Source organism: Urocitellus parryii, chromosome 1 (genome assembly GCF_045843805.1).
Source record: "Urocitellus parryii isolate mUroPar1 chromosome 1, mUroPar1.hap1, whole genome shotgun sequence".
Classification (NCBI taxonomy): domain Eukaryota; kingdom Metazoa; phylum Chordata; class Mammalia; order Rodentia; family Sciuridae; genus Urocitellus; species Urocitellus parryii.
In genome coordinates, this window is record NC_135531.1 from 178,918,613 (window position 1) to 178,945,100 (window position 26,488).

Genomic DNA, 26,488 nt, shown 5'->3' on the forward strand with positions numbered 1-26,488 from the left:
GGAGTCCAGGGAAAAATCCAGACCTGGGCATAAAGCCAGGACTGAGGGTACTTCCAGGAGAGGAGACAGCTTTGACTCAGGGTCAGCCCCAGGGACTGTCTCTTGTGTCTGCAGATGCAGGTTTGCATGGGCACCGAAGGAAGGAAGGGACAGGGTGAACTGAAGCCCGAGTTTCAGTGCTTTCTCACCTGCCTGCATTGAGGGTCAGAGGTCAGCCATAATAAGGCCACGTCACATCCTGCAGTTTGTCCCTGGAGACCACCAAGGCAGAACAGGGAGCTTAAGGCAGATGTTCGAGGTCAGAAAGGACTTACCTTGTGACCTTGTAGGACAAAGAAGAAAGAGTAAAATGAGAAATGGTAAAAATGGAAGTAAATCGAGGTTCCGAATTAATCCCTTTTCCTGTCTCCTCTCTCCTAATTAGCTTCTCAGGGGAGGAAGAGATGTCTCCCATACAAATAGCTCGAGGTTTTCTCATCTGTACAAAAGGGAAGGTAATAGCATGTGCCTAGTGTGTGTTGGGGGGGTCATTCGTGGAGTAAAGAAGATAATTCATAGAAAGCGATTAGCATAACGCCTAGCACACAGTAAGCACTCAATAAATGTTCTTCTGGTTGTGCAGTTCCAGGAGTAGTGAGGCTCAAATATGAACTAGGGGTGAATGAATGAATGAGCCCATGGATTCGTTCACAGGGAGCCCGCCAGTCACCCTTCCAAGTGACACATCCCTCTTACTCACACAAAGCAGAGTTCTTCTTATTATTTTTCTCGTTAACCAAAAAAAAAAAAAAAAAAATCCAATTTGAGCAAACTCTCCATCAGCCTCTTGTTGCATCCTGTGCAAATGGCTTCCTTAATTAAAAGATCTTAATCACAGCACAGCTTCTCCCATGGAGCCTTCCACGAGGAGGCAGGATCTGCCAGGGTGAGGCCTACCGAGCATTCACAGGAACAAGACGACTACCTCGCTCGCAGGTGCCTGGAAAATCCATGGCGTGAGGCCCCGATCTCCTTCCCCACCCTCACCAGCGCCTCTGCTTTCCCCTTACAATTGTCATTTTCTTGGAGATTCTCTCTCTTCGTCCCTCTCTTGGCACCTCTATCTTGACATCTGTCATTCTAACATTAAGTCATGCCCAACTCTGTGTTTCCCTCCGTGTCTTCCTCTTCCAGCAGGTTGCAAGGGGCAGGGCTGATGGCAGGAGCTCCTTCTGCAGCCTTTGGGGTTGAGTATTTTGGGGGTTTCTTGGCAAACTGACAAGTGGTTTGATTGATGATGGCGTCCTTGGGTAACCCTTGGATTTGCACCTGGAGGGCCTTTCTTTTAATTCCTCCGTGCACCTTCTTCACACCCATGCCTTGTCTGCTGACTCCTTCACGACACAGGTAAACATGCCCGGATCTCCCTCCTTCAAGAAACTGGCTCATGATGATGCTGTATGTGTGCTGCTGATGAGGGACAAGTCCTCCCACTTCCTAGGGAGCCACCCCTCATACCAGTCTCAGGTGGCCTGTGACAGTGCAGCAGTTCTCAGAGAGCCCTGCATCATGAATCTGTCTGGATCTGTCCCCTTCTCCCCAGAGCCGTTGGGTAACGACTGGGTGACCCAATGGGGCTGGTCTTCCCAGGAGCCATGGAGCCATATTTGAACAGAATGTGTATTCCAGTTTCATTTGACATACCTTAGGCTAAAAAATTGGCCTGGCCACAGTTTTTAAAAAGGGAGGGTTTATCCAGATGTCCAGAAGACTATGGGTGGGCAATTGATATGCGGAGTCTGAGACCAGGGCCGAGGCTGAAGTCAGGGAGCTGGTTGTTGAGTTCTGGGAACTGTGCGGGTGGGGAGGACCCTCAGTCTTTCCAGAAAGCCAGCTGGGTCTTGAGGCTGCTCCTCTGCATGGATACGAGCAGTGCAAGGCCACCAAGGAGTATGAGCCTAGTGGAGTGGGAGAGCAGGGGACACACTTTCAATTTGAAAGGGGTCTTAAAGTTATCATATTTCAGTGGTTTTCACATATTTTTTTCAGCCTCGTAACCATCTTACAAAATATTGTGAAAAAGTCCCAAAAAGATCTTCTCTAACTTACTTCATCTTCTAGTTCAGAGAGACATTGTCTAGAGAGACCTTGTCTAGATTATATAAATCATTATTTTGTTAGTCAAGAATGGTGGGATGTTAGCAGTGGTACATAGCTGGACCTCATAGAAATGCCTCTGGCCACGTTTCTATCCATTTTATCTGTAAGCCAAGGAGTGTCTCCCTATTTAAAAAGATGAAAAGGGACATGATGAATAAAAGGAGTGGCATGGGGAAGGATAGGGAGGAAATTTATTAGGTCCCATAACCTAGAATTCCAGAATAAATTAGTCTCAGGTAGTGCTGGATCCAGGAGCTCTAAGAATATGACCAGGACTTGGCCTTTCTCTCAATCACCCTGTTGCCCTTGGCTTTTGGCCCTTCTCAGAAAGATTTTGTGCCTATTGGGTCTAATTGGCCCCCGGAAGCCCTAAACCCACATCCTCTCCGGATGGTTTGCAATTATAGGAGCAAGGGTGATTAATCCAATAAGAATTCCAAGAGACGCTGGGCAGGTCTTTGATTGGCTCAGCTTGGCTCACATGTTCAGCCCTGAACCAATCACCTCTGTGGTCAGGACAGGCCCTGTGCCCACCTCAGGTGGGAAGCAGGATGAGCACCCAGGAGAAAGCTAAGGCGATTTCCTGAGAGAAGGGATCCTGAGGCCAAAATCGTCTGTCCACTCCAGATTTTTGCAGAAAATGGAATTGAGTTTGCTAATTAGTACCCTTTGGGCAAACTCTGGCCTACAGTCACATTCTGTGTGGCTGGCTCCCTTAGTGTGGTCAAAAATGGATAATAACTGACCACGTCAAAAATTGACATGGGAAGTATAAATTATTACAACTTTAATGAAGGACAGAATGGCGATATCTATCACAATTAAAAATGCATATTATTTTTCACTCAGCCAATTCCACTTCTAGGAATTTATCTTACAAATAGACTCACCCGCATATGGTTCTGGGAAATGCTCTAGAGGTGGTTGTTTAACCGCAGCACAGTTTGCCAGCGCAAAAGACTGGAAACCACCTAAATGTCCATCAGTAGAGGCTGGGTTAGAGAAAGTATGACACACTGATGCGAAGGAATCCTAGAAGCCCTGTGAAAAATGAAAATGAATACTTCTTTATAGACCCATAAAATATTTTGATGAGTGAAAAGAGCTAAGCAGTACAGGAGATACAGTATGGCTTACTTTGTCTAAGAACGGGGGCGGGGGGGGGGGGGGAGTTGTGTGGTGTGACACTGGTTTTCCTGTGCCCAGAAGAAACTGATGGCATTCCTTGTTTGTAGGGGAGAGAGGGTATCTCTGGGATTTGTGATTGGAGGTGGGCTTTACACTGAATACCATATCTGATTCATTTATACTCATGGTATTTTCAAACCATGTGTATGGAGTGCCTATTTGAAAATAAATTAAAATCATATTCATGAAAAATATGCTACATAACAATTAGTAGGATTGAGGTTTTTACTGGGGGATTCTACATACCGCTTGGAAACTCGAAAGAAGACTGTTTCAGAACATTTATTGCTTCCGCTCTTCCTTCTCGTGGCTAATTGCCTAGCTGTTTAAGAAACACATAGGGATGATTTCCTTGGATGAAGGGAATCAGAGATGCCTTCCTGATAGAAAATTCCAGCTGGTTCTAGAAAGATGAGTAAGAACTCAGCATGGGGAGAGGGAAGGATTTCCAGGCAAAAGGCCAGTGCCTAAGCCTCAGTAGGATCAGAAAACACTTCCCAGGATGAGCTAAGTTCCAAGTAGCCGGGGGAGGGAGAGGAGGCCAGCAGGGGTCAGGTTACCAGACAGGGCACCCCAGGCTGCAGAAGCTGGGCTCCATCCCTAGGGATGAGGAGGCACAGGTGGTTTGGAACAGGGCAGGTCCTATGCTGTGCTCAGCAGGGTTTAGTAAGACTGGCCAAACCACAGCCCAGGAAGCTAATGACAAGGCCCCACACCTAGGGACCCCGAACACTCTTTTTTAGGAGGTTTTATCTTCCTGGAGCCAGTGTCTGTGGCCTTCCCATTATAGCATTCTGCCTTAAAAAGGAAACACTCCTAAGGAAGAAGCCAATTACCCCTGCCTCCCCCAGAGGTAATTGATCCTTCTTCCAAGCACTGGTCGGCAGTGGGCGGTCAGGGTGCCATCTAGGGCCGGAGGGAGCCAGGTCTGCATGGCCCAGCCCCTCCCCTCTGTGGCCGCAGCACCTTGATTTTCTGGCAGGCACGAAATTGGGTGGCAGTGCTGGAAAGAAACTAGCTGTTCTGGAGACCACCCCTCAGGCTCCCAGCTCTCTTCTCTCTCCTGCACCTCCTCCTAGACCTCTCTCTCTCTGCTCTGCCCACCATTCCCTGAACCAGACAGGAATCACCCAGGCCCTGGCAGAGAAGGGGCCAGAGCTCGCAGGCAGCCTGATGACCCTCAGGCCCTGTGACCCAAGACCTCAGTGAAAGGTGTTTCTCCCCCACAACCAGGGCACCTGTCTCCAGGCCGTGAGCTGCATGGGCTTCTGGGAGCAGAAAGTTCTGGCAATGTAGGCAACGAGTCCAACAGTCTCTTATAAGAAAAATCAGTATATTGATGCCTGTGGCCCTGGCTTCAGCCCCCTGTACTGGAAACAACCCCCACCCCCCCATCCCACCCCCCCACCCCCCCTACCCCCCCCCACACACACCTGAATCCCTAAATCCCACCCACTCTCCAGCTCCTGCTCTGCTGGAAACAGGCCCCTCCTGCTGGGGGTCTTTTGTGTTCCAAAATTCCCATTTAAAAGAAGGACTTTACAAACACACACATTATTGCTCTTGAAGAATTACATAGGTGATCTATATTGATTTTTTTAAAAATATCAGAATATAGAAAAAAAAGCAAGAGAGGAGAAAACAGAAAACAACTATGCTAATATAATTGAGATGTATTACTGGGGTATATATCCCTAAGTCTCCTCTTCCTCTCCCTCCAAAATTAGAATAATATGGCATAGTTTGTTCTGTGGCCTGATTTTTCACTAACCCTATCACACCCACCTTTCTTGGACATTAGATCATCTTCTATGGCATCCTCTTTCATTTACAGGACAGGATCCCATAGTTGGAATAAACCACAGACCATCTAACACTTACCCACTATTATTATTTCACTCCTAGTTTTTGTTCCTATAAACAGTGTTTAGATATACGCCTTTCATGCTTGCCCAATTACTTCTTTTATGATCAACTTCTACAAGGAAAACTTGTGGGTAAAGGGTTTTTGCTATTTTAGGCATCTGAGTCATTCTGCTAAAAAATTTTTTTTAAAAATAGTTTTTTTTTTTTCCTACAGAATTAAATTCCATCCTAGAAGCTTGTGAAAGGTGTGAATCCTCGGCACTGGCCTCATCTACACTGGGGTGGGATGACAGTGACCGATAAAGCAGCCTCAATGAGGAGAAGAGGACCCGAGGAGCCTAGGAACGTGCGGAAGGGAGCTCTGGCTTGCACCATCCTTTCCTGGGTGAGATGTCAATCAGCAGGGGCTTCATTCATTATGGCTACAGTTGTGCGTTAAAACACGGTTTCTCTCAGTCCTCAGAGTAAGTCTCTCAGGTGCTTCCACCTGGGGAAACAGGCTCAGGTGGGTTAGGGTGCTGGCTCAGATCAGACACTGACAAGAAGAGCCAGGGGATGGTTCCACACAGGAGCATCCAGGCTCTGAGGACCAAGACCCAGCCAGACCTGGGAAATGAGGAGCACTCTGACTTGCCCCCTGCCTAATGCTTCTCGAGGCCACTGCCCTAGAGAACACAGGTCACTCACAGCCAAGGGACAAGATTTCAGGCAACTTTCCCTAGAAGAGCTCTCTAGGAAAAGTTGACTTGTAGGATTGAAACTCAAATCCAAACCATCTCCATGCGCAGTTAGAGTAGGAGAGAGGGTTGACATTGGGGACATGAATCCCAGATATCTGTGGTGTGTCCAGGCTGCCACTCAAGATTCTGCAGACAGGAGAGGGCCTCTCAAGCTAAGGCTTCCAGCAGATGCTGCAAGAGCGGGAGCTTTGGGCTGCTCATCTCACCTCTTGCACACAAATCCATGCTACACTGGATACCACCAGAAGCGACTAAACAAAAACTGGTGTCTGCAAAGTCCACATCAACTTTTTCCTGACATCTCACATTTTGGAGTACCTCAAGAATCTGACCTCCCTATGGAAACGGACGTTCGATTGTTGAACATTCATTCTTCAGGAGATGTAGCATCCAAGTCAGCCCAGCCAGAAATCCAAGTGCATACTTTGCCAAGGAGAAATATTCTTGTCACATCAGAACCCACCCCCGCCCCCCGCCCCATGAATCAAAAATCACATTATGGCTCCTGGAATGAAGTTTCCTTTTCGACTCTTGAATAATAAGCCGAGATAAGATAAAATTGGTAATTGCACGTTCTCTTCTGATGGGAGATAATACAAAAGTGGTATAGAAATTTGACTTAAAAGAGTATATTCACTTGGCTAATAGGCTTCCATTATGTGGTCTTTACTGATTCATTCATTACAATTTTTGCCACATATGGAAAACTTTAATTGGAAGTTACTTATTACATTGTTCAGGAGTGTTAGCTGCAGAAGAAAGTTTTCAATAATCAAAGAGAGGCCAATGTAATAGCAGCCCGGGATTTCATAGAGAGTGAAACCTCCTTACGTAGACTACCTACGCCAACCTCCGGAGAGGGCTTTCTCCAGGATAGGTGACCTTCAGATCAGAGATTAAGGGCTAATTTCATATTGACACAGCTCAGTTTTCACAGAGGATGAATAAATGGATTCTAAGTAATATGTTAATATGTGTAATTTATTTTATTTATAGCACGTGTTGCAAAAAGGCTGCTGACTCTACATTGGATCTACTGCCCCTGGGCAAGGAGAGCAAATCACAGAAGCATGACTGTCCTTCCATTTATAGGCCAAATAAGAACACTCTGGATTGGTGAGGTTATTTTGGGTTTTTCTTTTTTTCCCGGCTCACAGATTATGCCTTAATGACTAGTCATTAAAATGCCTATTATGTTAATTAAATCATATTTCAATCGCCAACATCAGCAAGCCAAACCCAAGCAGTACTTTCACAAGGGAGTATTCCTGATCAAGATACAATGCACCACAAACACCTATTGTAGCTCATATTGATGGAGTAGAAACTTGTAGAACCCATCATGCAGTGCGCTAGTGGTTCAGTGGTTCACACCAGCTCTGGACGGGGCTTGGTCTGTCCCTGGGACATGCTCAAAGGTATGGACTCTGCACCCAGAAGTGCCTTTGATCCAGAAAAACCCAACCAGCAGCACTGTGGATGGTGTTTCCACCAGGCCTTCCTCAAATTGCAAAATAGAAGCATTTGAAGCAGAATTATTTATCCAGGTTGGTTCTTCAGCTTTGACTTTAAACACTAAAATGAAAATGCTCCCATTTCTATTTGAAAGGTGTGTGGGGGCAGCATTCCCTCCAAGCAGCAGCTCTACCAGGCAGGGACTTGTCATCTTAAGAGGCCAGAGAGGAAGGATTCTGCTCAGCTGGTAAGTGGTGGAACATGTCAGGAGCTGGCATTGGGACTCCTCCCACCTGCACCCAGAATAATGACTCTTCCCACGGGGACAGGAGCTCCTCCCTCCATAAGCAAATGACCCACTTCGAGCAAAAGGGAAATTACTCGTGAACCGATGATCCCTTCTAGATTTGGCCCATGCTTTGGCACGTCGCGTATTTATAGAGCTTGGATCTCGATCAGAGAAGAATCTTGTGAAAATGGCTTGATTCAATAAAATATTGAGCATCCTTCTCATGCCGATCACAGAAATCAGGCACTACCCTGAAGGAGCTATAGGCTGGAGCTATCGGTGGAGGGGGATGGCAGGTGAATTCCCAATGTTGGGGTCCCATCCATGTGGGATGGGAGCAGGCCCTAGAAGGGGAGATACTATCCAGAATGGGAGTGGAGGTGTGATAGCCATTTCTGTGGAGGTGCTGAAAGATCTGAGTCTTGAATGACCAGGAGGCTCACAAATGGTCCACCCAGGAAGGGCGTTCCCGCCATAGGCATGACCCACAAAATGCATGGAAGTTGTAGAAAGGAACATAAGGCAGTCACCAGCAGAGGGGTGTGGGAGATAAACCACACACCTGAATTCTTCAAAAGCAACTTTCCAAATCCACCCACTAGCGGTGAGTGATGACCCCGTGAATGTTTGCCCAATGCAACCAGCCGTCTTCAGAGCAGCGGACGCCAAAATATCTGGGAAGCTGGAGTCTGGTCCAGGCTAAGACACTCAGCAGAGGTCATTGTGAAACCCAAATCTGCCAGTTTGACCCTAGAGGTGCCTAGAGAGCTTCCTTCTCTCTTCCTCAGTTTTCACATCTTGAGAATGGGATTAATAATTCCTGCTCCAAACAGTTGTTCTAAGCGTATAAAATAGTGTCTTTGAAACACATGGTACAGGGACAGCAGGAGATCCCTAAATGGAAGTTTCTTGCTGTGGCTAATTCCTGGGGATGTGCTGGCCTGGGATGCTCTGGAGCCGCCCAGATAATGATGTCCATCATGCTCCTGCAGCCCGACTTTGAGCTAAGGGCAGAGCCTGCTGGGTGGCAGTGGAGTTATCAAAAGTGGGTGCCATTTGTCATTGCTGTTAGACACAAAGTTAAATTTCAGTCCTCAAAGACCCCCGAGGCTGAGCTCACCCCATCAAGAGGCATATCTCTGTTTTGCTGCCTGGGGGAGCCGGACACCATCTTTTTTCTTCTCTGGTCCCTTGTACTCACAGTCTCCTGTGGTGGAAGAATGAGCCCTTCATTCATTATTATTTGGAGCCAAAAAAGAATCACAGAGGTAAGTCTGTCAAAGGGGAAAAAAAAAAAAAAAAACGATGTCACATTCCAAAGACAAATAGAAATGTTGCTGGCATGTTTGCTGTGTGGATTGACTGCGCCACCTCCCTGCTGTGTGCAGGGTGATTGAAAGCTGGTAGTTCTTGTTCTTGTTCTGTCTCCCTGGTGTATGTCCTCTCTGCCCATCCATTTTAGTGGATTTTCTAAGGCCAGAAAATGATCTTTTTTTGGGGGGGGGGGAATGGGGATGTAGCTCAGTGGTAGACTGCACGCTTGGCATTTACAAGACCCTGGGTCCCATCTCCAGCATGAAAGAAAAGCAAGAAGAAATGAACTTTATTATAGGGCTCACAATTAATGCCCATATCATCACCCTATAGACCCTGCCATGAACTCAGAATCATTTCTGAACATCCAAGGAAACCCCTAAGTTCCCAACCAACGGGGACAGTTGGCCAGCCCCACCCTGGTTCAGAGCAGAATTGATGAATCCCAGCTCCACCAAGCTATGTGACTTTGGCCTCCCACTTCTCATCCGTAAAATGGTGATAAAACCTAGCATGCTGTTGGAGATGCTTGTCACGTAGTACGCGCTCAATAAATAAATGACAGCTGTTTGCCAATTTTAGTTTCGTTATTCTCTCTCTTTCTGACGGCAGCCCTGTCTTGTCGGCAAAGATCTTCAGCACGAGAAGCCCAGGCGGATTCTAACTCCCAAGGCTTTGTGGATGCCCGTCCCCCAGAAAGAAGCACCAGTCTTCTATGTAATGTCTCCATTGGATGGCCGCAGCCTTCCTCCAAACACCTGGGGAGGAGACGTCGTCCCTCAGGAAGTCTTCTTAGATTGACTCGTTCTGCTGCAGTCATGTTCTTGACCGGGCTTCCAGCAGGAAAGAGGCGGCTCAGAGGGGATTCCAAAGAGTACTTCATAAAGGGACCATGTGGGCAAGGCTAAAGAGAAAAACACCCTGGGTCAGAGAGACCCCAGAGATCAGCAATGGCAGGAAGCCTTGTGCATCCCTTGGCCTGAGGGGAATGACGTTCTCAGAGCCTGGTGAGACCTGGAGCCAGGTGGGAATTGACCAAGCCCACACAGAAGCTAGAGGGCAAGAGAGCCACGTCAGCCCCCCCTTTCCCCTGGGTACAGGGATGGCCTTCTAGCCCAGAGTCACCATCAGGCCCTGTGAATAGGATAATTGGGGACCAAGTGGCTGTTTGAGAAACATACATTGCCATTTGAGGATCTGCTGCAGTTGTTACAGTACAGCACCCCCAATATGGTCACATGCCCCTCTGAAAGTCTTTTTTTTTTTTTTTTTTTTTGGTACAGGGAATTGAAATCAGGAGCACTCAACCACTGAGCCACATCCCCAACACTATTCTTATTTTATTTGCAGACAGGGTCTCACTGAATGGCTTAGGGCCTCACTTTTGCTGAGGCTGCCTTTGAACTGACGATCCTCCTTCCTCAGCCTCCTGAGCCACTGGGATGATAGGCATGCGCCACTGTACCCGGCCCCCCAGGAGTCTTAACCCACGGTTTCTCTCCTCTGGATTTCCCTCTAGATGACAAGGGGAAGTGTGCTCTTTCTTGAGCCCCTGCTGAGGGCCAGGCACAGTGCAAGCACCCTGTCTTTCCAGCCTCACTGGGTCCTCACAATGATCCCATAAAGTCCCATAGTCCCCATTTTGATGATGAAGAAACTGAGGCTGTGAGAAGACACGTGTCTTGCTCAAGATTACTCAGCTGGGATCTGTCTGATTCTAGCTCTGACTGTGAAGCCAGCGATTTGATGTCACAAGACAAAGCATTGCTGGCTTCGCTTTATTACCTGATCTGTCAGCACAGAAGTCATTGATAAGTCACTGATCAGATAATTGCCTTGCCCTCAGCCCTGAGCCCAACAGCAAAGCACAAAGCACGCAGACATTCTGTACGGCTATTGTCCAGTTTATTATCACCTCCTCGAATCCCATGGCATGGACCAAACTGCACAATTCGTGTCCTTCACCTGGACCTTGCCTTCCATGAACTGGATGCTAGAATGAAGCCGAGATAACCTTTTGGCTGCAGAGCGAGGGCTCAGGGGTCAAGCCTGCACAGGGGAGAGTGAAGGGGGACAGGGAAAGCCTGAGTTTTCAGACTCAGAAATGAGAGGAAGTTTCTGCCCCCACACTTTGATTGACAGGGTCAGGAAGTCCCACATAAAGAGATTCAAAGGTGGGTGGAAAAGTCAAAAAAATAATAAGACAACCATCCACCATCCACTACCAGGTAAATACGTACCCTTTAAAAATAAGCAGGATTCTTTCGTCTGGGGAAGCTTTGGGGTGTGGTTCTGTGTGAAGGAGGGGGACTCTGAGGGATCCCTCCACTTTAAATCTGTGCATAATGCCAGGGAACGTGCCCACCTGTAGACCTAGGGGCAGGGCAGAGAGACAGGGACTGGCTATTTTCAACATGAATATGGTCTGCATCTGAAGGTCATATGACGTTGACCTTCTTCCTGCCTCTGAATGCAACTACTCCAGTTTTGAAAGCTGCTCATTTTCTGGCTCCCTCCTGAAGCCCTCACCTGCCTCACCATGCTTCCTTCTGTCTACCCTACATCTCTCCTGCATTCCAGGACGCCCCTTTCCTCTCTTCTCAGCCTCATAGATATGGAAAAACAGCTGATCCCTGATCCTCTAGAGAATAACTTTTCAGAGACTTGTTTTAGTAGAAACACCAGGATCCTGAAGAATTTCCCCCTTTGTTGGAAAATGAATGACTTCCTCTTCTTAGGGCTGCCGGGAAAGGCTTCCACCTGAGTTTGTGGTAACTTCAAAGACGACACATTTCTGCTCCAGAGGCCTGAGGACGGCTGGGGCCTCTTCCCGCTGCTTCTGCCCAGGACTCTGCAGCCTCTGACCCACCCCTCAGCACCTGGGGAAGGGCCCAGCGCACATGGGCTGATGGGCCTGCGTCTGGGAGTGGGTGTGTGTATCCAAAACACACTCTGCACATTGTAAAGAATCCTCCTGGAAAAGCATGAAGCCAAGGCCTCGCATCCCCAGTTTCAGTTTGTAATAAATATTTATGACCAAGTTACAACAAGTCCTGAAAAAGCAGCTTCTAATAGAAATACAGACACTTACCACTGTGTTAATTACAGGCCTCTGCCGGCCCTTTCCAAGCTGGGTGCTCCGTTCACTTGTAAGCACTTTGCAGTGATTCTTTCCTTCTTTTTTCAGAAAGAGGATGCCTACAAACAGCTGTTTCCTATATGCAGCTGGATTCTGCAAGACGACTGTTTCCCCTTTGAGCCTTTGAGTTCATTTGGGACTGATAGGACTGCAGGTGTCAGGTAGGAAAGGGACAGTTCAGAAGAACCGAGAACCCTGGGGGCGAGGAGGAATGGGGAGGCAGGAGCCAAGGAGGGGGTTGGTTGGTCAGAAGGTGGGAAGGTGCCCGCAGGCTGGGCTGTGCCATGCAAGATCCATTCTTCACCTGGCTGCAGGTTGGCCTCATGGTTTCCATCTTGGACTCCACGGCAGGTTCCCCGGAGGAGGTGATGCCTGCAGGCAAAATGGCAGAGTGTTTTAATTGCCATGTTCCCAGTAACATAAAATCTCACAAACAACCCCCATCCATCACACCATGACAGCTACCGGGCTTGTCCAACACTAAACATAAGTGGGCTCTTCTTTTAAGTCCAGCCTTGGGTCGCAAGCGGCACCATCACCCCTCTGCAAACATCTGTAGTTCATCTTATCGTTTGAAGAAATATATGAGTTTCACTGTCTTTTTTTTTCTTGAAGCTTTTTGCAGCTTCTGCTCCTTGATTTGTTTGAAGGCCATCTGCTCTGTATAAAATCAGGGGTGGGGGGCGAGCTGTGGAGATGTACAGGCCGGGGAAAAAAATGCAAGTATTATGAATGCTTTTGTGGGCTTGGGGCGGGGGTAGGCCACTTACTTTCCATCCTCAGCCCGCAGCCCCCCTCCTTCCATGAGTGTTGAACTTGGGATGCCACCTGAAGTCCGTTCTGCATGTGTCCTATGCTAGGGACTTCACCAGTGTAATCATCCTGCCCCACAGGGGAAAGGAGACTCCCTGCAGGAGTGAATCAGATCTTTCACACCCTGGAAATCCACTGTGGAGGTGACCTGCGAAGCACCCCTAGAGATGCCCCCAGGGACTGAGGGATAAAAGGTGGCACCCGGGGGCCTGGGGGAATGTTCATCACAAGAAGGGAAAGAAGACCCCGTGGAGGGAGTGTCTGTCATGCCATAAAGTCACCACAGGGTGGTACAAATTGTGCAGCGGCACATTGTCACTCCGGCGCATTTTTCCTGGGAAGCACAGGGGGAAAGAACCCAGCAACTCTAATGCAAACTGGGACAGCTCGGGGCTCCCTGCTCCACGTACCCAAGCAGAGGTGTCCGAGCCAAGGCCGGCGGCATGGAGGCACCAGATGTTTAAGCAGTTGACCCCTGAAATAATCACCACCTCCTTCCACCCCTGACCATGCCTGGCCCGGGTTCCTCAGCCCTAATGTGGGCCAGGCCGCCCACATTTCTCACATTCCAGGGAGCACCACTCTGCTGGTCGGGACGTTAATTTAAGGGTTGTGTTGGAGGACCAAAGCGCCATTAAAGCAAAGCTGGACCAGTGATGATAACAGAGATTTTACTTCAGCACCAGCTTCCTCTCCACCCTGGAAGTCTCAGTCCTCTTTAAGTCCCAAAGGTTCCAACAGCCAGTTTCATTTTCCCATTGACCCCACAAGATCTAAAATGCTTTAGTAAAACGGAATACAAGCCCTAATTGTTATCATCTGCAGTGTTCATTTTATTGCTGTAATTGATAGAAAAGCTAAGCTGGGTGCAGTGGCGCACACTGGTAATCCCAGTGGCTCAGGAACTGAGGGAGGAGGATCGGAGTTCAAAGCCAGCCTCAGCAACTTAGCAAGGCACTAAGCAACTCAGTGAGACTCTGTCTCTAAATAAGATATAGAAAAGGGGCTGGGGATGTGGCTCAGTGGTTGAGTGTCCCTGGTTTCAATCCCCATAAATAATAATAATAATAATAATAATAATAATAATAATAATAATAATAGAAAGAAAAGCTGTGTGATGTTCTGACTTAGTTTTTGTGGGGGTCCCTCTTTCTTTTATTTTTCCCTCTGTGCTCCTGCATGCAACCACATAAAAATTTCAAGCGATGTATCAAGCCACCAGATATAAGCACTTTTGAGCCTTTGCTCCTAAAATAACAAATGAAAACACCTCCAGTTTTTGTGGGTTTCTTGTTTGGTGGGGCTGGGGACTGAACCCAGGGCCTCGTGCATGCTAAACGCAGACTCTACCACGGACGGGCCCCCAGGCCTGTTTTGCTTTTCAGTGGAAGACTGATTGCTCAGGGTTCCACCTGTGTAGGGCACCCCAGCTGGGTCTGACTTGGCCACATGGCTTCGCCTGCCACAGGAACACCATGTGGAACCACACTGGTCCCCTTCATTTAGCAAATAGCTGTTACTGTCTTCCCCCAGCTGTTCCCACTTCCCCCCACAACAAAACTGGTAGAAAACCCAAAACAAGTCAACATGGAGATTCCTTTGGACAACATCACAAATTTACCCAACTATGTCAAATCAACTGATTCATGGGATAATGGAATTTTTACCCCAAAGGGAAGTAAAAAAAAAAAAAGAGAGAGAGAGAAAGAGAGAAAGAGAAATCCTCCTGTCAATCACACTCTAGAAGCTGAGAAAATAAATTTGCTGAAGTTTGTTAGCCACATGGCGGAGAGATGCAGAAAAGTTGCTTGAAGGAGTTGATTTGGCCGTAAGGGGGAGAGGTGTGGGTACTGCAGTCGGTTTTCCACACAGAGCATCATCTTCTACTGAAGCTGCCTGTGAAATGCTTGTGTTGTTCTGCAATAGTGATGATGATCTGTTGGTGCGCCTTTATGTACACGTGGTGGCATCTGTTGAGGTTGGCGGCACTACCGTTCTGACAGTTCCAGATGTTGTGAATATGAAATACCTCCCACTGGAAAAACTGCTTAACTGAGAGCCCTGGAAGGTGCTCGGAATACAAGTTCTTTGTTTTGGTTTTGGTTTTGCTACCAGGGATGGAACTCGATGTCTTAACCACTGAGCCACATCCCCAGTCCTTATTTATTTGTTTGTTTTTGAGACAGTGTCGCATTAAGTTGTTTAGGGCGTCTCTAAGTTGCTGAGGCTGGCTTTGAACTTGGGATCCTCCTGCCTCGGCCTTCTGAGTCACTGGGATTACAGGCGTGCATCCCTGAGCCTTGGCTCTGAATACAGTTTTTTAAAGTATCTGTCTTAAAATGATTTCAACATTTCACCATCCACGTATAAGCCTTGTCAGGTGGCTTTTGGAACTCTCAAACTGTTTCAAGTTCATTTTGCATCTCAAACCTCTGTCCCATTTTATTTTTTTGTCTTCCACCCATTAACCTGCTTTCTAACATGTTGCTATCTTTCTACATGGAGCATGAAACAGAAGGTCCTGGAGGTCTGGCCTGGAGCAGGGAGGAGGGAGAACTTGCTGGATCTCGCTGGCCTGGGTTGGCTCGAGATTCCTGGGTGAAGAGGCCATGCAGAGCCCAAGGCCAGATTCTGCTCCCCCACCCCAGACCTCGTAATTCACCACAGTGTCGACCTCTTGAAATAGGACTGCAACTGGACCCTTACCAGGACTTTGGAGGGGTATCTGAGCTTGAGTTTCTGTGGGTGAAAACCCATGCCTGAGACCACCCTTTAGAAGGCCATTCTTGCCCGTCCTGGTGCAGCTAATGTTATTCTTGGGTCATTGAACTTCACTCTCAGGGAAGAGTCGAGAACGGTGCGAAGTTGTAAATCATTTCCCTTTGCAATGGATTTGAGCCAGAACCGATCGGCCTGAGCATTCCTGTCTTGCTGGACCATGGTAAAGAGATTATGGTATGTAAAATTCAGCTAAACATAGCTTGTTTCGATTTCCTACTTCCCTGGTTGTCTGTCTCGCTAGGAAAGGTTAAGACCTAGGAGGGGAAATGGCAGCCACGCTGAGGAGTCGCCCTCACCCCAGGGTGACTCTTGGTCCTCAGAGGTCATCTGTATAAGGCACTGTGAGAGGCTCGCACTCAGGGAACTCAGCCCCACCAGAGAGATATTCATAAACCGGGTCTTTGGGTGGTTTTAATTGTCCCTTCTCACAAAGCAACAAAAAAAGACAGCACCGAACAACCAAAGCCTGCTACGGTTTGATCTGAGCTTCTAAATCCCTGTTCACATGTTTGCCATTTCACGCAGTGGAAATTGACCTTCCCTTTTCCCTGATGTTGTTAGCTGAGTCCCTAGACTTCAGTGACATCATCTTAGCAGATCTAGTTGCCTTCAGGAAGTTGAGTTCCTCACACTTCAAACTCTGCAGATTTCCTCTTTTCCAAATAGCCAAGTTTAAAAAAAAAAAAAAAATCTTTCCTCATGTCTTCCTTCCTTCATAATCACTTGACCTTGTATGTCCCCCAGCCCAAGCCACTGGGAGAGGACACTCTGGAGTAGAGAAGAGCAGCATCTTCTGACGGTGCCACTGTCTTCAAATCATTGGGAGCCCTTTTGCTTTCTGAAATATAAATTTGCAGCCTGCAGATTAGAGTTGCAGATGGTGCCTGGGTTACAGAAGCAGGTCTGCAGGTGAGAAGGCCCAGGGTGCAAGGCAGAAGGGCCCAGGCCCCACCCCCTTTTGTGCCCAGAGAGGAGGGGGGCTGCCAACGTGGTCAGACAGATGTGAGCAAAGACATCTGCAAATTAACAAATCCCAGCCTCTGGGGCCGTGTCATGCATTCGTCTTGCTGAATAAGGTAGAACCAGAAAGTCATTTTGATTAGCGTTCGTCCAAGCTATTTATCATAGGAAATTACACAACTGCATTTGAGGCTGGAATTTTGACCCAGCTATTCCTGGTCACATCGTTGTGATTTCACAGCAGTGAGCGACGTGACAAGAGGTAGAGTCATTTTTGCTGGACTTCTGCACCATGGTCGTCCATGTGAAAGGGACACTGTGAGAAGATATTTTAAAATGACAAGCTCAAGAAAACAGACCACCATAAGGGATCAGGCAGCAAATATCCACCTCTCACAAATACACTGGCAAATCCTAAATACGAGAGCGCTTTCCTTGCCGGGCACAGCGGCACACACCAGTAATCCCAGGGGCTCGGGAGGCTGAGGCAGAAGGATCAGGAGTTCAAAGCCAGCCTCAGCAACTTAGCAAGGCTCTAAACAACTCAGCAAGACCCTGTCTCTAAATAAAATCTTAAAAATGGCTGGGGAAGTGGCTCAGTGATAAAGTGCTCCTAGGTTCCATCCCTGGTACCCCCTTGGGAAAAAAAAGCTTTCCTCTCAGAAAGATAGGGAAGAAATATTTGCATTGAAAAGTTGACCAAGAGTAACGTAGACTTTATTAAAAATTATTTTTCATGAAAAGAAAAAACCCTGGATTAAGATGATGATTCTTAATGTGACATTTATAAAAACCCTAAGAAATCTGGGCATGAACATTTTCATATGTGTTTATGTATTTGGGCTTTTTTTTTTTTTTTGTAATTTGTTTTCTTCCCCGATTTTGCTACCAGGGGTATACCTTTTCCCCAATTATCTGAGGTGATAATATTTTCAGCTTTGTAAATTTTCTGGAATCTGTGGAGAGATAGGAGATACTCAAAAGTGCTGTTAGAAACAGGAAATGCAATTTTCAAAGAGGAGACGTCAGATGCACTGGCTACCGTGCCGCCTACCTGGCCAACTTTGTTAGAAAAGGAGTACTTAGCCTAGCACTTTTACCTGAAATTCTTAAAGATAATCCTTTCCCCTCTTTGGAGGCTGCTCTTTACCACACCCCTCCAGGCACTGGGTAGGTCTGAAATGGATGGCAGGCAGAAACCAGACCTGGAGGCAGAGAGTAGTCCCAAGGCATGTTAAGGACAGACAACCTGTGCAGCTAATATGGTCCAAAGTACCTGCAAGCCAAAAAATGTCTTTTTTAGATCATTTGGGCAATTCCTATCAATTGCCTAAAGAGCTGCTTTTCTGGGTCTCCAAAAAAGAGGCTCCAAACCCAGCCTTCTGGCTACAGTGGAAAAGCTCAGTCTCCTGCAGCCTGATTTTTAATGCTTCCAAACAATTCTCCCACTATCTGAAAATAGCTGTTTTCCACCTTTTGGGTGCTGACATTTGATGTCATGCTGACACATTGATGTGAACGGGATATGTTACAAACTTCTGAAGGGCAACATAACCTCCTGTATCCATAGGACCTCTGAATATCTTTATGGCCATAGCAACTTTGAAGTCTTTGGAAAGTTCTGAAAGCATGTAGAATCTGCTCTGTTTCTCCCCTGGATATGTGGTGCTGTAGAAAGAGACTTAGAACTCATCCCATACCTCTGTCAATGTGAGAAGGAGTCTCCTGTCTGTCGTGCCTCGCCCAGTCCTGGACCCTAGTGGGCACTGCAGTAAATCCCTGCTGGTGGAAAGTCAGTGTTGGCACACACAGAGCAATTCCCAAGGACGTGCTCTGTTGGGTGGGAGCTGAGAGCAGCTGCTTCTCTGAACCAGGGGATTTCTCAGGCAGCGGAGGAAATCCTCTAAGTATTTACAACCATTTAACAACTGCCTAGATCCTGACACTTTTACCTCACAAATTTCTCTCTAAGCCACCCACACTCCTGACCCTTCTATGGCACGGATCTTCAGCTCTGGCCTGGGGAAGCTTCCATTACCAAATGCAGAACTGCTTAAAAACGTGCAGTGGCTGCTGGGCCCAGGGGCGCAGGCCTGTCATCACCGCAGCTCAGGAGGCTGAGGCAGGAGGATCGCAAGTTCAAAGCCAGCCTCAGCAAGAGTGAGGTGCTAAGCCACTCAGTGAGACTCTGTCTTTAAATACATTACAGAATAAGGCTGGGGGTGTGGCTCAGGGGTTGAGTGCCCCTGAGTTCAATCCCCAGTACCAAACAAAAACAAAAACAAACAAAACTAAAAAAAAAAAAAAAAAAAAACCCTGCAGTGGCTTCCTGCTGCATCCAGAATCAAGATCAAAAACTGGAAACTTCTGGACCCCTGATAGTAGAGTCCTTGCTCCATCCCAGCCACCTCCTTTGATCCCAACTGCTCCAGCTCTTCTGCCTCGGCTCAGTGCCTTTCCACTTCCTATTCCCTTTTCCGGAATATTCTCCCTTCCCACAAATCCAACCGTCATCCAGTGAACTCCTTCTGGCCCATCTGCTCCCAGCTCCAGTGCCATGTCCTCAGGGAGGCCTTCCTTGACCACACCCTGACCAAGTCAGATTTCCACTCTCCCCTCTAGTGGTCCCTATGGGGCCCTTCAAAGGTGGCTGAATTGGTGAAGTCATTTGATCATGAAGTGTTTCTTCAGTTGACGGCACGATGCAAGAAAGAGGAGCCATGTCCGCTTTGCTTTTTGTTCCCAGTACCTGACGCAGTGCTTAAAGAAGTTGGCACACAGTAAATAAATGCTCATTTAAAATAGGTGAATGAGAGAATGACCAACAGGCTAATAGTCAGGAGGAAGGAGGGTTAGAAAAAGGGTGGGAGAGAGGCAGAGAGGGAGAGGGGGAAGGTGGCGGGAATGGAAGGTAGAGAGGGAGGAAAGGATAACAGGAGGAAAAGCAGGGAGGGAGCATAAGAGGGAGGAAGAAAAGAAAGGGAAAGAGGGAGGGAAAGAGGCTGCTCACCAAGACCAATACTAGCTCCAACGCTATGTGAACTTTCACTAATTCAAAATCCCAGAATCCCACATGCATCACTTCCCTTATCCTCACATGTTTTTAGATAAAGTAAGGATGCAATGCTACAAAGACCAAGAAGAAATAAGAGAAAGGCTGGTTCATTCTTCCATGATTCCTGGTTCATTCATTCATTCCACAAACACATTCCAGGTCCTCTGCTCACGGCTGGGGGAAAGCATGGGCACAATGAACAGGGAGCTGGCACATCTCAGCCAATTCCACCTTCCACCTTGCCCATGGGACCCTGGGAAAGTCACCCATCCATTCTGAGCCTCAGGTTTCCTCTCTATAAAATGAGGAGGCTGGGTGATCCCTAATGATCATGTCAACAGTAATATTCTATTGCCCCAAACTGGAGAATAATGAGAATAGCAATGATAAATGGGATTAAGTGAGCACTTGGTCTGTGCAAGACACTGGTGTTTCTCTGTATTTCCTCCACTGAATTCTCAACTACCCTGTGTGATAGGTGCAATTATCTCTGGCTATTTTATAAATAAAAGAAAATGAAGCAAAGGAGGTTAGTTGACTTATAATAGTCTAAAAGCAAGACAATGACAAAGTCAGAATTTAAGAAACACGCCTGCGCCCAGACTTTGATGCACAGCCTCAGATTACATGATGCTTTCTCACAGTGACAGAGGTGATTAGAACCTAGTGCCAAGCCTCAGGGGCATGGCGAACATGATGGAGGCACATTCTTGGGTTTAAAGTAGCTGGTTGTCTCCAAGTTGCTCTGGACTTCAGGTGAACACCTGCCCTAGGTCCTCAGGATGACTCTTCCCCAGACGAATGACTGCTCAGGAGGATAGCAAGACGCTGGGTGGAATGAGATGGAACCCCGGGGGCACACTCTCTCCAGATCAGGGCTCTCTGCAGCTTATGGAAACTGTCACTGCACCAGGAGAGGACTGCCTGACCCAAACCTTCACTAGCTGCCTTCTGCCTCATTGTGAAGCCCTGAACTTGGAACTCTCAAACCAAATGACTGCAAATAAGTTTTGTAGGGCCTGACAACAAGACTGAACCATTTTGCACAAAATTCTAGATATGTGACTGGTACCTGAAAAATCAAAGTATCTGCCTACAGTCAGTCTACAGGACAGCAATCAGTACAACACAGCAAGAACTTCCACTTTAGATAGATACACCCTCTCTGGCTGACCACAGACCCCACCACTCCTTACTGCCTCACGTTGACCCTTGTGAGTATTTGAGTTTGGCCACCGTGTCCCTCAGAAGCAAATCCAAAGCCTGGTATTCAAAGCCCTTTACTACCTAGACTCCAACTTCTCTTCCCAACCAATCAAAAGCCTCATCTCTCCATCCTTCTGGGAGGGCCCACCCTGCAGGCTCATTGTAATTGTAACTTCTCCAAAGGGCCTTCCATCTCTTCCCACACCCCCAATCCCTTGCCCTTAATCACATTTGATTTTGCATCATTGGTTTCTTTTCAAGATGTGTATGTCGCCTAACTATTTAGCTGCAATCTGCACAAAAGGATATAAACCTTGGCTTTTGCGAGTCTACACATGAAAGGACTATGGCCCCATGCCTTGCTGCTGCTTAAAGTGCCATCCAAGGACCAGCTATTTTGGCCATCATCTGGGAGCTTATTAGAAGGGCAGCATCTCAGCCCTCCCCCCGCCCGCCCAGACTGCTAAATCCAAATATGAATTTTAACAAGATCTCCTAGGTGATCTGGATCACACTAAATTTTGAGAGACCCTGGCGTAATAAAAGAATTGCAAGTCAAAGCCAAGCTCAGCTGCCAATCCAGGTATTCACCCCTAAACCCCAGCTCTTCTCCAGGTCATTCAGCTTCTCCCATGGCACAAATAGATCACATAAGGCTGAACAACAAATCCAGCAAATGGTCACTCTCTGATGAGGTCAGAATGAAGGGGCTCGAGGTCCCAGAAGTCCAGACATAGACTGACCCTTCACCTGATGAAGGTCAGCCCCTACCTGTCACCATCGGGGCCTTCTGCCCCAGAGCCATCTAAATGTCCCTGCTCTACTGCAATGACAGAGACATGCATCACGATGACTACATCCACATCATCATGAAGTTCAGAAACTAGCGCCGAAAACAGCCAGAAAACACAAGAATGGAGGACAGGAAGATACGAAAGCCCTGGGCTTGTGGGCTTTTGTTTTGTTTTGTTTTTGGCACTGGGGATTTAACCCAGGGGCACTTAACCAGATAGCTGCATTCCCCAACCGTTTTTTTATATTTTATTTAGAAACAGGGTCTCTCTGAGTTGCTTAGGGCCTTGTTAAATTGCTGAGGCTGGCTTTGAAATCCTGATCCTCCTGTCTCAGCCTCCCAAACTGCTGGGATTACAGGTGTGAGCCACTGCATACTCGACTTGTGTTTTGAAGTGAAGGACACTTTCTAAGGAGAGGAGCCGCTCAAAGGAGCAATAAGAACCTCACAGGGGAAGTGAGAATATGATTCTACACTAAGCACTTTGTACATTTTAATTCTCCCGCCCCCTCATAGCAATCCTACAAGGTAGAGTGGTAGGTAGCCTCAAAGGTGGATGGTGTCACCTCCCTGCCTGTGTTCAGGCTCTTGTGTAATCCTCTCCCCTGCAGGCAGGTTGCATCTGGTGACTGGCTTCTAGCAAGGAATAGCTCAAGTGATAGAATGTCACTTCTGAAATTAGGTAGCAAAACAATGACTTTCACCTCTGTTGCTCTGTCTGTCTGCATCGCTCTGCCTGGACTCACTCTGGGAGGGAGCAAGTTGCTGGTTTATGTGGCCCTATAGACCCATGTGGCAAGGACTTGGAGTCTCTGGACAACTAACATCAAGGACCTGAAGCCAACAACAGTGTCAGGAGTAAACTTGGGAGCTGATCCTTCCCCAGTCCAGCCATAAGATGATTGCAGCACTGAGGGGCACCCCAACTGCCTCCTTCTGAGAGAATCATCAGAGGCACCCATGAACCAAACCCATATTCCTAACCCAGAGAAACTGCGACACTGGGAATGTTTGGGGTATTTTTTCCCATGAAACACAAGACTTTATATAGATTCATACTACTATTACCTCCATCTTATAGATGATGAAACGGAAACACAGAGAGGTAAATTAACCTGTCTCAGGATACAGGGCAGGTAAGTGGCAGAGCTGAGGTTTGAACAGCTGCAGTCTGGCATATTTGAGAAGCATCAAGGATCTTATTCAAATAACCGTTTGTACATCTGCTTCCCTTATCAGACTGCACTTCCCTTTTCAGGCCCATGTGGGGGCACCTGTGTAGCACCTACCCTTGGAAAGTACCCAGGGAATGTTGGCGGAGCAGCCCGAGGGTGAAAGTGAGCCGAGCAGCCGGTCCTTCTACTGCAGCCCTCCTTGCACCAGAGAAGGAAAAACAGCAGGGTCGAGGAGAAATGTCCCCCAAGTCCCTGTCAACCCCAAGTCCCCTGCATAGGGCCAGAACTCAGCTTTTCTAAGATATATACCACACCAAGACAAGCATGTTAGACGTGGCCCTGCTTAATTTCCTCGATAGGATCTCCTAATCTTTTTCAGGTGCATCTCACATTCGGAATCTGTATTTGGCTTCAAAACAGCAAGTTGTCTCTTGTACTGAAAAAATATGTGACTTGTATCTGTTTATCTTGAGTAATCTCTGAAAGATATGTTTATAACTTTATGGGAATGTCCTACAAGCCCGTTAAAAAAACATCTGTTATTGTTGTGTGTACGCTTTCGGAGATGGGTCTTTTGGGGTTTTGCTCCCCAAACTCCCTTTCTTTTTTTTTTAATTTCTTTTTTTTTTTATTGGTTGTTCAAAATATTATAAAGCTCTTGACATATCATATTTCATACATTAGATTCAAGTGGGTTATGAACTCCCATTTTTACCCCAATTACAGATTGCAGAATCACATCGGTTACACATCCACATATTTACAAGATGCCATATTAGTGACTGCTGTATTCTGCTACCTTTCCTATCCTCTATTATCCCCCCTCCCCTCCCCTCCCATCTTCTCTCTCTACCCCATCTACTGTAATTCATTTCTCTCCTTGTTTTTTTACCCATTCCCCTCACAACCTCTTATATGTAATTTTGTATGACAATGAGGGTCTCCTTCCATTTCCATGCAATTTCCCTTTCTTTTCTTGTGCTGAGTACTTGCAAAACTCCCAGCGCAGAGCCTTTGAGGAAGAGGGCGTGGTCAGAGAGGGGCGGGGCCAGGGTGGGCCTGGCCAGGAAGGGAAGGCGGGGCTGACAGTTATCCCTGGGCGGGGTTTCCCGGGCCAGGATGGGAGGGAGCAGGTTCTGGACCCCACAGAGCACATCAGCTTATAGGAGCTTGTCATTAGCTCCAGGCTGAATTTTTGCTCTACCACTAATGCCATGGGACTTGGTCTCTGAGTCTCAGTTTACTGATCTGCAACATGAAAGCCCTAGTAAACACCTACAGAAAGCAAACCGAGTGTTTTCTCTAAAAGCAGCGCCTCTTCAGGTTGAACTGGCAACGACTAAGCCTTAAAGCTGTTAAAGGGACTGAATGAGCTCCAACCTGCGTGCAGTGCTGAGCTGGCTTTCCCCACAGGAGGCGTGTTCTCCCTTCCTGGAGCTTGAGCTCAGTCTGGAAACCTCTGAAGGAGATTGACAGGGCCCTTACTCTGGAGTGCAAGATGAGGAAACTGGCCCAGCACAGAGTTGCTGAATCTAGGCTTTAGAGTCTTGTAATCCCAAATGATTTGTGTGTGTGTGTTGGGGGGGGGGGGGTTGTTTTTGTTTGTTTACGAATTAAATGGTTTTAAGAAGTTTTGTGTTTACAGAAAAAAAACTTGAGAAATGCAGAGTTCTGCACCTCTTCACTGCACACCCCAGTTTCTCTTATCTTCAATATCTTGCATGAGGGTGGCACATTTGTTACAATGGATGAGCCAATGTTGATATGTTATTATTTACTAAAGTCCACAATTTATATTAAGGTTCCCCTTTTTGTGTTGTACATTCTATGGATTTTGACAGATGCATAATGACATATATCCACCCTCACAATATCATGCAGAATGGTTTCATTGCCCTAAAGATCTCCTATGCTCCACCTATTCATCTCTTCCTCCTCCCAATCCTTGCCAATCTGGTTTTTGTACTGTCTCCATAATTTTGCCTTTTCCAGAATGCCAAGTAGTTAGAATCATATAGTAGGTAGCTTTTGCCACATGGCTTCTTTCACTTAGCAATGTACATTTTAAGTCCCCCCACCCCTGTCTTTTTATGCCTTGAGAGCTCATTTCTTTTAATCACTGAATAATATTCCATTGTAAGGATATACTAAAATTTGTTTATTCAGTCACCTGTTGAAGGACATCATGGCTGCTTCCAAGGTTTGACAATTACAAATAAAGATACTATACACATCCATTTATACACTTTCCTGTGGACATGAGTTTTCAACTCATTTGGGCAAAAACCAAGAAGCAAAACTACTGGATTATATAATAAGGGTATGTGCACTTTTTAGGAAATGCTGGGCTATCTTACAAACTAGCTGCCCCTTCAGCAGTGAGTAATTCCCATTGCTCCACCTTCTCACCAACATTTAGTGATACCAGAGTTTGGATTTCAGTTGTTTGAATAGGTGCATAATGGTATCTCATTGTTGTTTTAATTTGTAATCCTCTAATGGCATGTAATATTGACTAGCATATGCATCATTTTAAGTAATGAAATTAAAAGAAATAAGAATGGAATTGCCTACCCTAAAAAGTGTGGTATTATATTAGTCAGCTTTTTTGCTCTTGTGACTAAAAAGACCCAACCAGAACAATTGTAGAAGAGCGAAAGTTTATTAGAGGACTCGTGGTTTCAGACGTCTTAGTACATAGAAGGCCAGCTCCATTCCTTGGGGTTCAAGATAAGGCAGGAGGACATCATGGCAGGAGAGTGTGGCAGAGGGAAGCAGCTCATGTGGTGATCAGGAAGCAGTGAGAGAGGTATCCATTTGCCAGATACAAATATATATATATATCTCCTTAAGTCATGCCCCCATTCTCACCTCCTCTACCCACACATTACCACTTCAGTTACCACCCAGTTAATCCCTATTAGGATTGGAGATCACAACTCATTTCTCCTCTGAACCTTCTTGCATTGTCTCACACATGAGCTTTTGGAGGACAGCTCACATCCAAAGTATACAATCACTGTCACATTTAGTACACAAATTTCACTGAAAATTACAACAAATGTAAGGCTCAGACCTCCTGGCCAGGAAACCTGGGCTTCTCTTAAGAAACAACTTGATTATTTTCATAATCAAACACTTGCTTTTGATTGGCCAGGTGTCGTCACACACTTGTAATCCTAGTGGCTTAGGAGGCTGAGGCAGGAGGATCTCGAGTTCAAAGCCAGCCTCAGCAAAGATGAGGTGCTAAGCAACTCAGTGAGACCCTGTCTCTAAATAAAATACAAAAAATTAGGGCTGGGGATGTGGCTCAGTGGTCGAGTGTCCCGGAGTTCACTCCCCAGTACAAAAAAAAAAAAAAAAAAAAAAAAAACCTGCTTTGGTTACCAGGAGGCTCAAGGTGATCTCCAAAACGACACAGGATTTGTTTATTTCTGCATACCAACTTTACCCTTTATAATCCTGCCTTTATCCTCCCTCCATTCTTATTTCTTCATTTATTGGCATCTGAGGGAGAGGGAAGAGACTGGATTGATAAATACACACACACACTGCTGTTGGGTTAGATCGTATGT